Source organism: Heterodontus francisci, chromosome 30 (assembly GCF_036365525.1).
Source record: "Heterodontus francisci isolate sHetFra1 chromosome 30, sHetFra1.hap1, whole genome shotgun sequence".
NCBI classification, from domain to species: domain Eukaryota; kingdom Metazoa; phylum Chordata; class Chondrichthyes; order Heterodontiformes; family Heterodontidae; genus Heterodontus; species Heterodontus francisci.
In genome coordinates, this window is record NC_090400.1 from 46,703,036 (window position 1) to 46,718,332 (window position 15,297).

Below are 15,297 nucleotides of genomic sequence, written 5' to 3' on the forward strand. Positions count from 1 at the left end.
AACTAAGAAAAATTACCCCACTTGCGTTCAAATTTCTGGATTGTCAATGTCTCTTAAATGTTTACTTTTCATTTAATTTATATATCTACTGATTTGTGCACATCATTTACCAAGGCACCAGAACATGTCATCTGGTATGCTCAATATATATTGCTTTCTATTAACGTTGACACATCTTCACAGAACACCTTTTACATAAGCAAGCTATAAATAGGCAGAAGCAGGACATTGAGAACATGAAGCTCCAATTATCAGCTGTCAGGTAAGTCTCATGAAGTCATGTTCTGAGTACAGTGCAATTTTATTCATTACATATGCAAAATTGCCATTACTCAACCAGTTTTTGATTAACAGTGCTATAATTACATTATTCCTTGTCAAAGAAATTCAGACTTTTTTTTGGTCTTCGGCCACTCATCCTTTGATTTCAATAACATCAGATCGTAACTGCTCCCATTTTGTTGGGCGGGAGGTGGTAATGGTTCTGCGGTTGCAGCTCCTTTAGACCTTTTTTAACTTGTCTGATAACCTTCCCTTTTTGCCTTGTACCATCATCCCTTTTGTTTTATCACTCCTGTCTTCCACCCTGTCACCTTTCCTTTTGTTCTTTCCTCCCCTCCCTCCCCCTTTCCCCGCTTCTATTTGCTGAAAGACTGTTAAATATCCGACTTTTTCCAGTTCTGAAAAAAGGTCATTGACCTGAAACGTTAACTCTGTCTCTCCACAGATGCTGCCTGACCTGAGTATTTCCAGCATTTTCTGTTCTTATTACACAACTTCTTATCCCTCCTGACTTCATTACCTGCAAACTTGGATATCCAACTCTATGCCTTCATCCAATTCGTTAATGTATATATGGCTGAGAAACTGAGGCTCCAGTACAGATCCTTATGGAACACCATTTATCACATCGATCACAGCCAATTCCCTTTTATCCTGTACTCTGTCACCTATCACCCAATCAATTACTGACCCATCTCACAAGATTACCTCTAATTCCGTGCGCTTTTACTTTTCCTAATTGCTTCTGCAGAACCTTGTCAACTGGCTGAGAGGCTTAGGCCCTCAAACAATCAAGACATTGTAGACTCAAAAGACAATTGGATGGACTCATTTATTGATATTTATTTTGTTTACACCTTTATTTTATCCACTCAAAATTTGTCATTGATAACGTGAAGAATTGTGGGGAAACCAGTGACTTGAAGCGTGCAGAGACAAGATTACGGATGTATTTTCATTATAAATGTGTACATATGATTTTACAATGAAGGATATGATAGTAATTCAGATGATGCATATAAAACTGCAGATGTAAGATTTTTAGTAAAGATTCTATATAACATTCATTTACTTATACACTTAAATATTTCAAGTATTAATGTCATGATTGTGAGAGTTAGTGGGATCATTGACCACATTCTCCACTACTTTGAGTGTCAGCCATGGCTGTTGGTAGCACTCCTCTGAGACAAAAATGTGGGTTCAAGTCCCACTCCAGGACTTGGGCACAAAAATCAAGCCTGACACTCTAGTGCATTACGGAGGGAGCGCTGCATGGTTGGAGGTGCTGTTTTTCAGATGAGATGTTAAAACCAAGACCCCATCTGTCCCACAGATAGAAAAGATCACGTGGCACTGATTCAAAGATCAGTTTGGGTGGTTATTCCCAGTGTCCTGGCCAATATTTATCCCTCAACAGCACAAAAACAGATGAAATGGTAATTATCACATTGCTGCTTGGGAGTTTACTATGTGCAATTTGGCTGCCACATTTCCTACATCATAACAGTGACTACATTTCAAAAGTACTTCATTGCCAGTGAAGCACTTTGGGACATTCTCTAGTTGTGAAAGATGCTATATAATTGCAAGTATTTTAAGTTTTGATAACTCAAGTTCCCGGATGTTCTGACTCCACAAAGAGTTACATTCGATGTGTTTTAAAAGCAAAAATTAAGTTTTGGGGAAAGGGCTCCTCGTTGAAAGATAATTCATTAACTCATCTAGGTAATTGGGAGGGCAAACACTTCATACTTTGCTGGAAAAGACTTCAATCTTTGAATATTTTTTTTAAAGCAGTCTTTTGGGGTAAAGGACAGGAGGTTCAACCCTGAACTGTGGCCAGTATGCTAAACAATACTTTAAGTGAAGTGACCTTCTGGTGTAGGGAAGCCTAACTTGTTCACATTTATTACATACATAAAAGTTGTATTGATTGAAATAAATGAAACCGGTAATTGTTGCTCTGTATGCCCATCTTGTGTGAAATAAAGTAATTTAACAACTTGTATCAAGTGTTGCATTGCCAAGTGTTTGCTTGGTCTTCTATCACAGAAGGATATGAATGTTACATTCTTGGGTTATGCTATTATACAAGTAGATACACAGCAGTGTGCGTTAACTCCCATATAGTTGAGACATAAGAACTTGTATTTATGTAGCACCTTTCATTACATAAGGACATTCTAAAGTGCTTCACTGCAAAATAAGTAGTTTTGAAGTGTAGTCACTGATATCGGGTGCCAACTTTCTGATGAGTGCTACCACTGAACCAGTGAAATCCCTCCCCAGGACTTGAGCACATAATCTAGGCTGCCACTTCAGTCCAGTACTGAGGGAATGCTACACTGTCAGCCCACTTATGGGAGTGCCAGGGCACCCTGCTGTTGGCTTTTACTTTTGGCACAGACAGATGTAGCAGTTTGACTGTTCCAAGACATAAGGGACAATCAAAATATTCTGTTGAATTTCATTTGCTATAAGTTTTAAGTACTGCTATTTCAAGTACTCAGACACAGCTTTCAAAATATATACATCTGATGTGTAAAATTTGCAAATGAATTTGTAAGTCTCGAGGTATAGTGTTCAATATCTTAATTTCCCTTCTGCATTTTGTAAAGTCATTGCATCGTACTAAATATTTTCTAAGATGACTGCTTGTTAGATTGTTTTATACATTGACTTACAGTGCATAATTCACACTTAAAGAACGTTTAGTTTATTTTTCTAATTTAATTGGGTTAACTACTTGAAGAACAGCACTGTTTTCTTGTTGCTGCCTTTGTTCCCATTGGGGTCCTGTGATAATTTGAACACTCATGACCTTGTGGTATATCAATAGTTTAAGCCAGTAATAAAAGGTAGATAACTATTTCTTGTATGGGTCATCTGCAAACCAAAATGCAGGTTCAAACTTTCAATGTCATTTTTCTAGTTTACTACTAAGAAGCTTTCAGTCAAACAGTCTCTTATTTTGTAATTATGACCTAGCTGTTACGTTTTCAGGTTATTTTTCTCTGGTTCAGCAGTTGCATGTGGACTCATGTGTCCTGTATGATAGAGCTCAAGTTACAGGTAAATAAAAGCAAAATCCAAGGATCATCATAGAACCCTTCATCTGTACAGTGGCTACTGCAAAGTATCATGTGGCACCTGGCCTAACTGTTCTTTTCCCGTGTTTATTTTGCATATGCGCCTCCTTCCACCCTACTTGAACTACCATCAGCATAACATTTTATTAATTTCTCCCATGTGTACTTATTTAGATTTCCCTTAATTGCATCTATGCTATTTGCCTCAACTACACCATGTGGTAGCAAGTTCTACATTCTAACCATTCTCTAAATAAGGGAAGTTTCTCCTGTATTCACTATTGGATTCATTAGTGACTATCTTATATTTATGATCCCTAGTTTTGGATTCTCCCACAAGTGGAAACATTTTCTTTATCAAGCACCTTCATAATTTTAAAGATATCTATTCAGGCACCCCTCAGCCTTCTATAGAAAGAGCCCCAGCTTGCTCAGTGCTTCCTGATAGTTATAGCCTCAGTTCTGGTATGCTTGCCCAACCTCTTATAAATTATAATGAAACTGTAGGCAATTGCATGATTGACCTCATCTAATAGTCAGCCTTTAATAATGATATTGATGTTTCCTTCCTCCATTTGATCAGTGATAAATGAAAAATTATCTTTTCATGGGAACCACCATCCTGATTGAATTTTACCTTAATGTGCATGTTCTATGCTGTGCACAAAGCAGTTCACAGCCACAATTAATTGTGTATTGTTCCTAATATACACAAGCTAGAAATGTAACTGACAAATTATTTTGTCATACCAGCATATCTGCTGCTGAGATTATGCTTTCCCTTCCACCAGGTAGATGAGAGGATACTGACTGATTTTATGTTGTGAATGCAGTTACAGCACCATTGCAAAGTGAGGGAAAGTATTAAATAAAACAGCACCGTCCCCTCATATTTTTTGAGTGGTGATCTATACTTTGAGCCAGTTTTCTACCATCACTGTCTCCAGCTATCTTTACAGAAAGATTAAAAACTTGTCACACCTGAGAATGTCATTTGAGAGTATCGTGCCCAGAGGGAGAAAATGGTGAGTGCTGAAATAACTAAGTTATCAATTAGAGACCCAATTGATTTAGACGTGAATGAATCAAAAACATTAGACTTGTCCATGAAATCAGTCAAGAAAGTTGGTTCAAGCCTCTATTTTGGCATTTTCTTACAAACGTACTAGTGAAAGTAATACAACATCCTATAAACAAACAATTCTGCATAAATGTGTTCTGGAACGTAATTTGAGACTCCCTGGGTTTGAAACAGTTCTGCAGCTTTTCCTGTTGGGGAAACATCAAGAAAGACATCTTTATCATAGGCCTGTGCTTGCGTGAGAAGACTGAGTAGCGAGTTCATGCAGGTTCCCAGACTTAACCCTATTGCAACAAGGGAATAACTAGGCAGCAGCCTACAGCTCCCAGTTCTGGTATGCTCTCTCCGTGTTCAGCTTTGTCGATGGTGAAACTTGTAATAGATACAATTAGATTATTCAACTTCTAGAATTTGTAGGAAAGTATTTTCCCATCTGTGGTCTGTATCTATGATAGAACCTTGAGTTTCACAGACCGCCAGTGCAGAGACGTATGCAGACTACAGTTCCCAGCATGCATGTGATGTGTGTGTAACCTGAAATGATTCGTGGCCAGAGCATGCCATGAGTTGCTGTGTCATTGCATTAATGGAAAACTATTGCCATTGAAACGTCCTAGGGAACCAGTTCTGGATACCAAAGTAATCTTGTATGAGAGGAGAAAGCTTAAAAGTTTCAAATTTGAGCTTTTAAAAAAAAAAGTTATTAGAAATCAGTCAAATTTGTCTCATCTATGTTCACAGCAAATTGCAGTTTTTGTAAGTAGACTTGCTTTGTCTATAATCTGAAACTTGATGGTGTTGTTTACACTTTGGATATGTTTTAGACACTTTCTCATATCCATTATACAGGATTAACTCCACAGGCAACCCTATGCATCCTATGAACTGAAAATTTACCTAGTTGGCAAAGCACTTTTTATGCTGATTTGCATTCTTGGATAAATAACACTTGAATGCACATATTTTCAGATTGTTACAAATCAAGTTTATTTTAAGTAGTTAATAAAAACCTAAGCAAATAGATTTCATTGGATTGAAAAACTTTGCATACAATTATAATCCCTATTGCAAAACAAATATTTCAAAGTCCTTGGTTTTCCAGTGATACTTAACATGAACCAGTGACTACTCTGGAAGTTGTGAAATTGGGTATTAGTGTTCTGTATTTATCACTGGCCTGGCACTGCTGAAATCCACTAAAGGACCTTGAAGTGTGCAACAGTTCACCAACTTTCTGGTTTTCAAATGCCAACTGAAATAAAGGAGTATCAAAAAGTATCTTTAACAGTTGAATATGACTTGTTTATCATGGGGTTCAAAATCCTCAAGCTGTTTTCCTATAAAGAAGCATTTACTCCCTTTCAGGATAAAGCAGCCTAGGAGAAAAAAGGCTGAACAGAACAACCACCTACATGGATTTGATCATTTAAGTTGTCTAGCTGCCCAGACCTGATTCAAACCCTCCACCTGCCACCCTCATTAAAATAATGTTAGCATAGATATGTATTCTAAATATTCATTTATCAAGTCAGTTTAACTTTTGGTTAGGAACAAAAGTGACATTGGCCAGCTGCAAATTCCTGTAAATAAATATAAAATATTTAATTATAAATAGGGGTTATGAATGGCTATATTATGCCACAGGAGTAACGATTACCACCTAATTATTAGAAGTTGCATGGGATGTGGGCATCGCTATTTGCTCATGAGAATGTGTTGCTAAGCTGCCTTGAACTGCTGCAGTCCCAGGATTTTGATCCAGTGACTGAAGGAATGGTGATATATTTCCAAGTCAATATGGTGTGTGTCTTGGGCGAATGTGCAGATGGTGGTATTCCCATGTGTCTGCTGTCCTTTTCCTGGATGAAAGAGGTCATGGGTTTGGACAGTGCTGTCAAAGGTGACGGGGTGAGTTGCTGTAGTGCGTCTTGAATATGGCGCACATTGCTACTGTACATTGGTGGTGAAGGTTAGATGGGGTGCTGATCAAGTGGCCTGCTTTGTCCTGGATGGCGTTAAGCTTCCTGGGAGTTGTTGGAGCCACACATCCAGACAAGTGGAGAGTATTCCATGACTTGTGCCTTGTAGATGGTGGACAGGCTTTTTGGGGAGTCAGGAGGTGGGTTACTCACTGCAGAATTCCCAGTCTCTGACCTGCTCTTGTAATTTGTGTGTGTTCTGGGCAGAAAAATACCACTCTGTTGGACCATACATAGGTAAAAACTGGTGAATTTATTTAGAAGATTTCAGATCACACAGCAGCAAAAGAAAATGCAAAATATTTGTACAAAGGCTTATGAAACAAAAATTATAGAACTAGTCTGCAAAAGTTTAAAATACCTCTTCAGAGATTATTGCGCAGTTCAACAAACCAAACCTGTGGAGGATAGTAGTCTGGCATTTTTCACAGACCAAGAGGCATCTGACTGAGGAACTGTTGATCAATCAAGTTCAGAGATGGAGAACATAGTCATTTCATATGCAAGCATTCACACCTCATCCCAGCTGAAATATTTATCCATGTTTCATAGGACATCAAATTAGTTCTAGGACAAAGTCTGCAAATCGGAGCGTATGGCATATGCTATTCAAAAGATCTTCAGTTCATGTGTGGGATCGAAGAGAGTAGTTACTGGATTAGAAAACTCTTGTTTCACATTATGAAGAAGAAGAACCCTGCCTCATGGCAGACGTCATTTTCCCAAAGTTCTCTACGTGGTGATCACCTGAATTAAATGGTTGGTGATGAGTAAGCCTGGCACGTGCCATTAGTCTTGGATGTCAAGACCAGGTATTTGGCATGTTGTAATATTTGTGGAATAGTGCAGCATAGCAAGTCGTTTGGCTTATTGAGTGCACCAGCTCCTGAACAGCAATCCAGTTAGTCCCACTTTTTCCCCATATCCCTGCATTTTTTTCTCATAAGGATTCATCCAATTCCCTTTTAAAAGCTCCTGACCATATTTATATGGTTTATGGCAGATTTTGGGTTAGTGTGGCGAGTAATTTTTACTGAATCTCCGCACCTCTAACTGATAGGTTGTGTTTCAATGCTGTGGTCAGGAGGATGGTGGCAACGGACTCACATATTCTATAGTGAGTTATTCTGCTGCTTATGTTGATTGGAAGCAGTTCCCAATATGTATTATCCATCTAAAATGGACTTAAAACTTCCACTTGTCTGTGTCTAATGACCAGCTATTGACTATTCTCCTTGGAGGGTAGGTAAAGGTGGACTTGGTGATGGGCCATCAGAACTGAGTCAATTCTCTGTAGTCGACTTAGTGGTCAAGCATATCTGTAATACTTGGCTTGTGGTCCCCAACGCATTAAATTTAAAATCCTCATCTTCAGATGGTTCCATGGCCTTGCCTAACTATATCCTTCAGCCTTGCATATTTTCCTACATTCTTTCTTTGGCTCTCCAACTCTGGCCTTTAGTGCATTGCCTCAGCCCTACTTTCTGGAACTCCATAACACTCTGCCTCCCTTAAGGCTCAGATTTTAAAAGTCTTTTTGACAAAGCTAACAGATATTCTTCCTAATCTTTCCTTCTGGTTCAACAACCATTTCCATACCCATTCCTATTTATTTGCTCCCCCACCCCAGAGAGTGCCTTGAGATATTTTTTTACATTGAATGTGCTCCATATACCTAAGTTATTATTAAGCCAGTATGCTGTTATCATTATTTGCTCTGGTATCAAGCCTGGCCTTTTTTTCTTGCAAATTTTATGAATAAAGTATATTTTGGATTAAATTACATACATTCAAATTTGACATCATGTAAACTGCAATACAGATCAGTTTCTTTCTATATAGTACATGAGTTGCTTCACTGCACTTTCCTTTACAGGTCTTATTTACAAAGTATATTTACATTATATGTCAAATATTCTCATGCATACAGCCTGAGGGGGTTTTACACAGGTATCCAGTCCAGCCTATTATTTTTTTCAAAAAATATACTTTATTCATAAAAATCTGTATTTTAAAAAAAAAGCATTACAAAACAGCACTAAGTTGACATTCCAAGAAGTGCAAAGGAAATCTGTTTTCTTCGATACAGGAGTGAGTCGCCTCACCACCCTTCCATTCCATTTCATATGCCATGTACATTCAGCCCAGCCTATCAATAGTGGCAGATCTACCTCTCCACCTCTTCAGAGTTGGAATTCTACTCATTTCTTTCTTTCAGTCCTAATTGGACAGGTAGTAGGAAGCTTATCTGTACTAGTAAGCTGCACAGTTTTAACTGGTTAAACGTGAGCAATGCTTAAGTACACGTGTCAATTCCTAAAATATCTTAAACAAGTGGGTTATTTGCTTATGGGGAAGTGGGAGACTATTGGGCAGTTTGTAATTTCATTTCTTGTTTTGGAGACTGAAGTATGGAAATAGATTTCTGCCCATGTCAGATACTTGGTTTAGCAAAAAAAGGTACATTTTCATTTCCTGCTATATGGTAGTGAAAAAGCCCACATACTAATAATTACATGTCCTATTACTGACTGGTGAGAATAGGATGGGGGATATGAGTGCTCAACACCTTTGTCGCAAAGGTTTCATTCCTGATTGTTGTGTGTCGACTACAGAAAAGTGGTAGGATTGATATGATTTACAAAAGTTGTACATCTCAAATCTATTTAAGCACATGGAGCTGACTTTATTTTTAAGAATCCAGAAATGAGGGGGACGCCATCAAACTGAAATTCTCACTGAAAGCGAGGAGAGAGGACATGAGATATATATTCATGTAGAGTTGCTTGGAGCATGAAGTGCTTTGCTGTCAAGAGTAGTTGAAGCAGAGGCCAAGGCACTATTCTGAGGGAAAACGGGATAAAATATTTGAAACCGAGGAAGATGCAGAGTTTTGGGGAGGGCGTGAGGCAGTGGGATTAATTTTGAGTGGCCCTGGCAGAGTTAAAACAGTAGGCAGGGGATTAATTGTTCATGCACCAGGCATTCTGAAGATGCCCCCATCTCCCCCGCCCAGCACTTGGTTGCACCCAGATGAGGTGAAAGGTGACAGGAAGTGGCTGCGGCGGCGGCCATGTTTGCCCCAACGCTGTGTTTTCAGCAGCTTTGTTGTGGCCTCTTCTCCCTGTTGACTCCCCGTCCGGAGGCGAAATGGAAGCGACCTGGGGCGCCTTCATATTTCAGGTGAGGCTGCACAAGGGAGCCGACGGACCAGGTCCGCATTAAAGCGTCGGAATTTGAAGCCCTCGTCGGCATTTTGAAGTAAAGGGTCGGAGAAGTTTTTTTTCCTCTCCCTGTTTGCTGCCTCTCGCCCTCTCCCAGGGCTTAAGCTGCCGACAAGCCCAGCCAAGCACCATTATGATGCTCAGACATCCAGCTGGTTTCTAACCCGGTAGTGTATCACTCACTAAAGAAACCACTTTTTTAACCACAAAAGAATACGTTGGAGAATGCATTTTTAAAATGTACTGCAACCAACAATTCTGAATCCCAATCAATCCAAGGGAATTAGCTATTTAATATGCAGTAAGTTTGCAGCAACAATGTCAGTTGAGTGAGACCCAACCTCCCTCCCCATCCTCCGTCAACGTTACTTTTTGCGTGATTTTTTTTTTAAAAGCTGTTCCTTGTATGCGGTTTATTGTTTTAAAAAATCTTTTCATATGTCATGCAATTAAACTATTTAATTTTATACAGCTTGTTTTAAATTTAGTAGTATAGAATATACTTGTGAACGAAGTTATAACACATGGAATAAAAGGGACAGTAGCAACATGGATACGAAATTGGCTGAGTGATAGAAAACAGAGTGTAGTGGTTAATGGATGTTTTTTGAGCTGGGGGAGGGTTTGTAGTGGAGTTCCCCTGGGGTGAGCTTTGGGACCCTTGCTCATCCTGATATATATTAATGACCTAGACCTTGGTGTACAGGGCACAATTTCAAAATTTGTAGATGATATGAAACTTGAAACAATTGTGAACTGTGCGGAGGATAGTGTAGAACTTCAAAAGGCCATAGACAAGTTGGTGGATTGGGCAAACAAATGTTACATGAAGTTCAATGTGTAGAAATGTGAAGTAATTCATTTTGGTGGAAGAATGTGGAGAGGCAATATAACATAAAAGGTACAACTCTAAAGGGGGGGGGGGGGATGCAGGAGCAGAGGGACCTGGGTGTATATATGCATAAGTCATTGAAGGTGGCAGGACAGGTTGAGAGCGCAGTTAATAAAGCATACATCATCCTAGACTTTATTAATAGGGGCATAGACTGGAAGAGCAAGGAAGTTATGCTTAACTTGTATAAGACACTAGTTTGGCCTCAGCTTGACTATTGTGTACAGTTTTGGGCGCCGCACTTTAGGAAAGACATGAGGACATTGGAGAGAGTACAGAAAAGATTCACGAGAATGGCTCCAGGGATGAGGAACTTCAGTTATGAAGATAGGTTGGAGAAGTTAGGACTGTTTTTCTTGGAGAAGAGAAGGTTGAGAGGTGATTTCATAGAGGTATTCAAAATCATGGGGCTGGATAGAGTAGATAGAGAGAAACTGTTCCCACTTGTGAAAGGATTAAGAACGAGAGGGCACAGATTTAAAGTATTTGGTAAGAGAAGCAAAAGCGACATAACGAAAAACTTTTATGCAGTGAGTGGTTAAGGTCTGGAATGCACTGTTTGAGAGCGTGGTGGAGGCAGGTTCAATTATGGCATTCAAAAGGGAATTGGTTATCTGAAAAGGAAGAATGTGCAGGGTTACAGGGAGAAGGCCAGGGGGTGGCACTAGGTAAATTTCTCATTCACAGAGCCAGCGCAAGCACGATGAGCCGAATGGCCACATCCTACGCTCTAACGATTCTGTGATATAATGTGATAGTTTGGGGCTACATCAAACAAATAGTGGTTAAATTACAGATTTCTTTTTCAATCACTAAGAGGGATCTTTGTGAATTCTGTCCAAAATCCATGAACTTGCCATAAAGCAGTGAAGTTTGGTATGCTTGGGTGTGCGGCTTTCAGTATTTTTTAAAACAAAATGTGACGGTCTTGCAAAGCTGTTTTCTTGGACGTATGTCTGCTTGCCCTCTGTTGATATTTGTGCAATGGAAGTGTTAAGTTTGCTAATTTGCAGTGCTGGTGATTTGAAGCAGATTAATTCAGTGTTGGCATTGCTTCCCAACTATGGTGTATTCTCCTGAAACTCGGTTATATTTTTAATAAACAAGCAACCCTGAGCCAGTTTTGTGCCACATAGGAAATAGAAGCAGGAGTTAGGCTATTTGGCTCTTTGAACCTACTCTGCCATTTAATATGATCATGGCTGATCTACCTCAATTCCACCTAACTGCATTATCCCCATTTCCCTTAGTATCCAAAACTCCTTCAATCTCTGTCTTGAATATGCTCAGTGAGTGTTCACAGCCCCCGGGGTAGAGCATTCCAATGATCCATAACTGTTTTAATGAAGAAATTCCCCCTGATCTCAGTCCTAAATGGCAGACCCCCTTATTTTGACACTGTGACCCCGAGTTCTACATTTCCTCAGCTAGAGGAAACATCTTTCCAGCATGACCCTATCAAGCCCTTTAAGAATTTTATATGTTTCAATGAGATCACCTCTCATTCTTCTAAATTCCAGGGAATGTATTCCCAGTCTACTCAATCTGTCCTAGGACAATCCCCTCATCCCAGGAATCAGTCTAGTGAGTCTTCGTTACATGCTCTCCAAGGCTGGTATATGCTTCCTTCGGTAATGATGAGCTTTTATTTATCACAAGTCCATGAACGTGCATGTTTAGTATAAATAATTGTGCCAGCACAACATCCTATGAAAAATCCTGCATGTTTCAACACTTTTATTATGCACGGTACACGTTGATGCCTGGTTACTGCAGTCTGGCATAAAGTCTTGCGGACAGTGAAAATGGCTCTTTCCGAGTACATTTGAGTGCTGCATTACCTGAAGATCCCAGTTTCAATCCTTGGTCTTTGTGAAGTCAGCTGATTTCAGCTGGAGTGGGAGTAGGTACAATTGGGCCTCAGTGCTCCTGGGTTAGAGAGGAGAAAACTCAGGCCTTCTATTAAATGCTGTCCAGCAGTTCCTGCTTGGAGTGCATATGCATGTATGCAGAGTGAGGACAGAATTGGGCTTGTTGGTGATTTTATCAAATAGCTCCCTTTTATGGCCATAGATGAATAATAATTTGGGGGTGACCTACCTTGGTGAGGAGAACTTGTGGAATAGTATCCCAGCAAGACGTCAAACATTTAAAAGGACTTGCATTTATATAGCGCCTTTAATATAGCAAAATGTCCCAAGGTGCTTTACAGGAGTGGTTATCAAACAAAATTTGACGCCACCCACATAAGGCAATATTAGGGCAGATTGGTCAAAATGGTAGGTTTAAGGAGCGTCTTAAAGGTGGAGAGGTTTAGAGAGGGAATTCCAGGACTTGGGGCCTTGGCAGCTGAAGGCATGACCACCAATGGTGGAACGACTAAAATTGGAGATTCTCAAGAGGCTAGAGTTAGATGAATGCAGATATTTCGGAATTTTGTAAAGCTGGAATAGATTACACAGGAAAGGGCCAGGCCGTGGAGAGATTTGGAAACTAGGATGAGAATTTTCAAATTGAGGTGTTGCTTAGCCGGGAGTCAATGTCAGCAGGAACAGGGGTGATGGGTGAATAGGATTTGGTACGAGGTAGGGCGCGGCCAGGACGGTGTTGGATGACCTCAAGTTTATGGGGGTGGAACTTGGAAGGCCGACTCGGAGTGTGTTGGACTAGTCCAGTCTAGAGGTAACAAAGGCATGAATGAGGGTTTCATATGGATATGTGATTGGAAGCTCATCTCAGTGCCAAATATTCAAGAAAAGAGGAGGAAATAGTGTTGGTGTGTGTTACGTACTATTACCGTTGGAAGTTGTGTTCAATTCTAGGCACCACAACTTAGGAAGGATATATTGGCCTTGGAGGGAGTGCAGCATAAATTTATCAATTATATTTATACTCGAAGGGTAAAATTACAAGGAGGGATTATACAAACTAGGGTTGTAGTTCCTGGAATTTAGAAGATTATGGGGCGATTGATTGAATTTGTCAAGTTATTAGCAGGTGGGGTAGATATAGAAACTATTTTTGCTGGTTGGGAAGTCTAGAACTTGGACACTTCTGGCTAAAAATTAGAGCCAAGCCTTTCAGGAATGAAGCTCGGGGTGTACAAGTTTGGAACTCTCTTCCACAAACAGTAGTTGATGTAAGGTCAATTGTTTACTTTAAATCTAAGAGATTTTTGTTAACCGAAGTTATTAAAGGATATTGGGCAAAGGCGAGTATATGGATTTGAATCACAGATCAGCCATGATCACATTAAATGGTGGAACAGGCTCAAGGGGCTAAATGACATACTCCTGTTCCTATGTGCCTTTTAGCATAGACAAGAGATGGGCCAAGCAGGTAGAGGATTTTGGAGAGATGGGGAAAGCAGTAAGACAGTTAAGAGACATGGGGTGAGTAACAGAGGAGAGACGGGGTAGAGAGTATGTGGTATGCAACAAGAGAGAGACTGGGTGAGCCGTGGGCGGAGGGGGGTGGTGGTGCAGGGAGACAGAGCAAACGGTGTATGAAAGGGGGGAAGGGGGACTTGGCGGATTACAGGGGACTGAAGGGGAGAGCTGGGGCAAATTACAGGAGACCAAGAGACAACCCACGGAGAAGTGAGGGTGGAGGGGTGGGATGAGCCGAACTGCAGTGAGGAGACACATGGGGGAAAGAGAGGGGAGAGGTGGGGGAATTGAGTGGGTGGGGTGGGGGGTGAGGGGAGAGATGGGCCGAACCATGGAGGAATGAAGTGGGGGGAGATGGGGGTGAGCTGCGAAGTTGAGGGGGGGGGGGGGTGCATGATGGAGTGTTTGCTGGAAAAAGTTAGTTTGAGATTTTTTTGAAGGCAGTGAGTGAAGTGCCATGACCAAGGCTTAGGTAGAGGACTCCAGAGTGTGGAGCTGAATGTTCTGCCATCAAATAAGCAACACCATGTAAAGGATGCACAGGAACCTAAAGCTGGAGAACCATCAAGGGTGGGTAAAGCTAACGAGGGATATTAAATTTGGTGAATAGGATACCAGTGGAAGCTAGCAAGATCAGCTCTGATAGGTGAATGGGACCTAATGTGGCACAGGATGTCGGTGGCATAGGTTTGAACAAATCAAATTTATGTATAGACTTAGAAGTCTGGTAAGAGTGTGGGAGAACTTGATTGCTGCATTAAGATAACACCAAAGTGTTCCTTTGTAAATGTATCTTGCTTGTTCTATTTAAGTGACAAGCTACTTCGTTTTCAGCTGCAGCCTACTTTTGGCAATAGCATTAGTATTCATTTTAAGGAGATGATGTCTTCCACTTATTTATTGTCGAGTTGTGCATTGTCTTCTGCAGGTAGTGAGAAGTGCTGGGATGTGGTTTCAGGAGATCTGCCTACTCTCTGGTACCTCATCCAACTGGCCATTCTTCACCTGAAGTACCTTGGGCCAGTGGATGGTATCTTCTGATTGTTTAGCTGGTTTTTGTAGTCTGGCTCAGTAATTCCTTCAGGAGCGTGTTTTTCTGCTAACGTCATCGATGCTTGTGACTTAATTAAAGTCAGGAATTAATTGCAATGAGAACTTTTTTTCAAAAAAGTTGATAAAACTCCATGTTTTTAAGTTAACCAGAATGTTGATAAAATTGTATTAAGTTGTAGAAATATAAAGTTTATATTTTCCCTGTCCTGAAAGTGATTTCTTTTTTTTGCTAGCTTTTAACTTTCCACTATTGTGTGCAAATGTTAATTCTTCTTGTGTGCCTATAGGAAATGAATGCTGGTAAG

At 40.3% G+C, this 15,297-nt stretch overlaps 1 protein-coding gene across 7 annotated transcripts in view; it reads left to right on the forward strand.

Moving 5' to 3' along the window:
• The window catches only part of LOC137346734 (vascular endothelial zinc finger 1-like), a 73,239-nt gene that overhangs the window by 11,921 nt on the left and 46,021 nt on the right, over nt 1–15,297 (forward strand). Inside the window, exon 1 of one of the 7 annotated variants that reach the window (XR_010968780.1) lies at nt 9,492–9,617. The exons of the other annotated variants lie outside the window; for them this stretch is intronic. The gene's annotated coding sequence lies outside the window, so the exon portion shown is untranslated. Of the gene's footprint in view, nt 1–9,491; nt 9,618–15,297 lie in introns of those variants that run through there. 7 annotated transcript variants of the gene reach the window in all.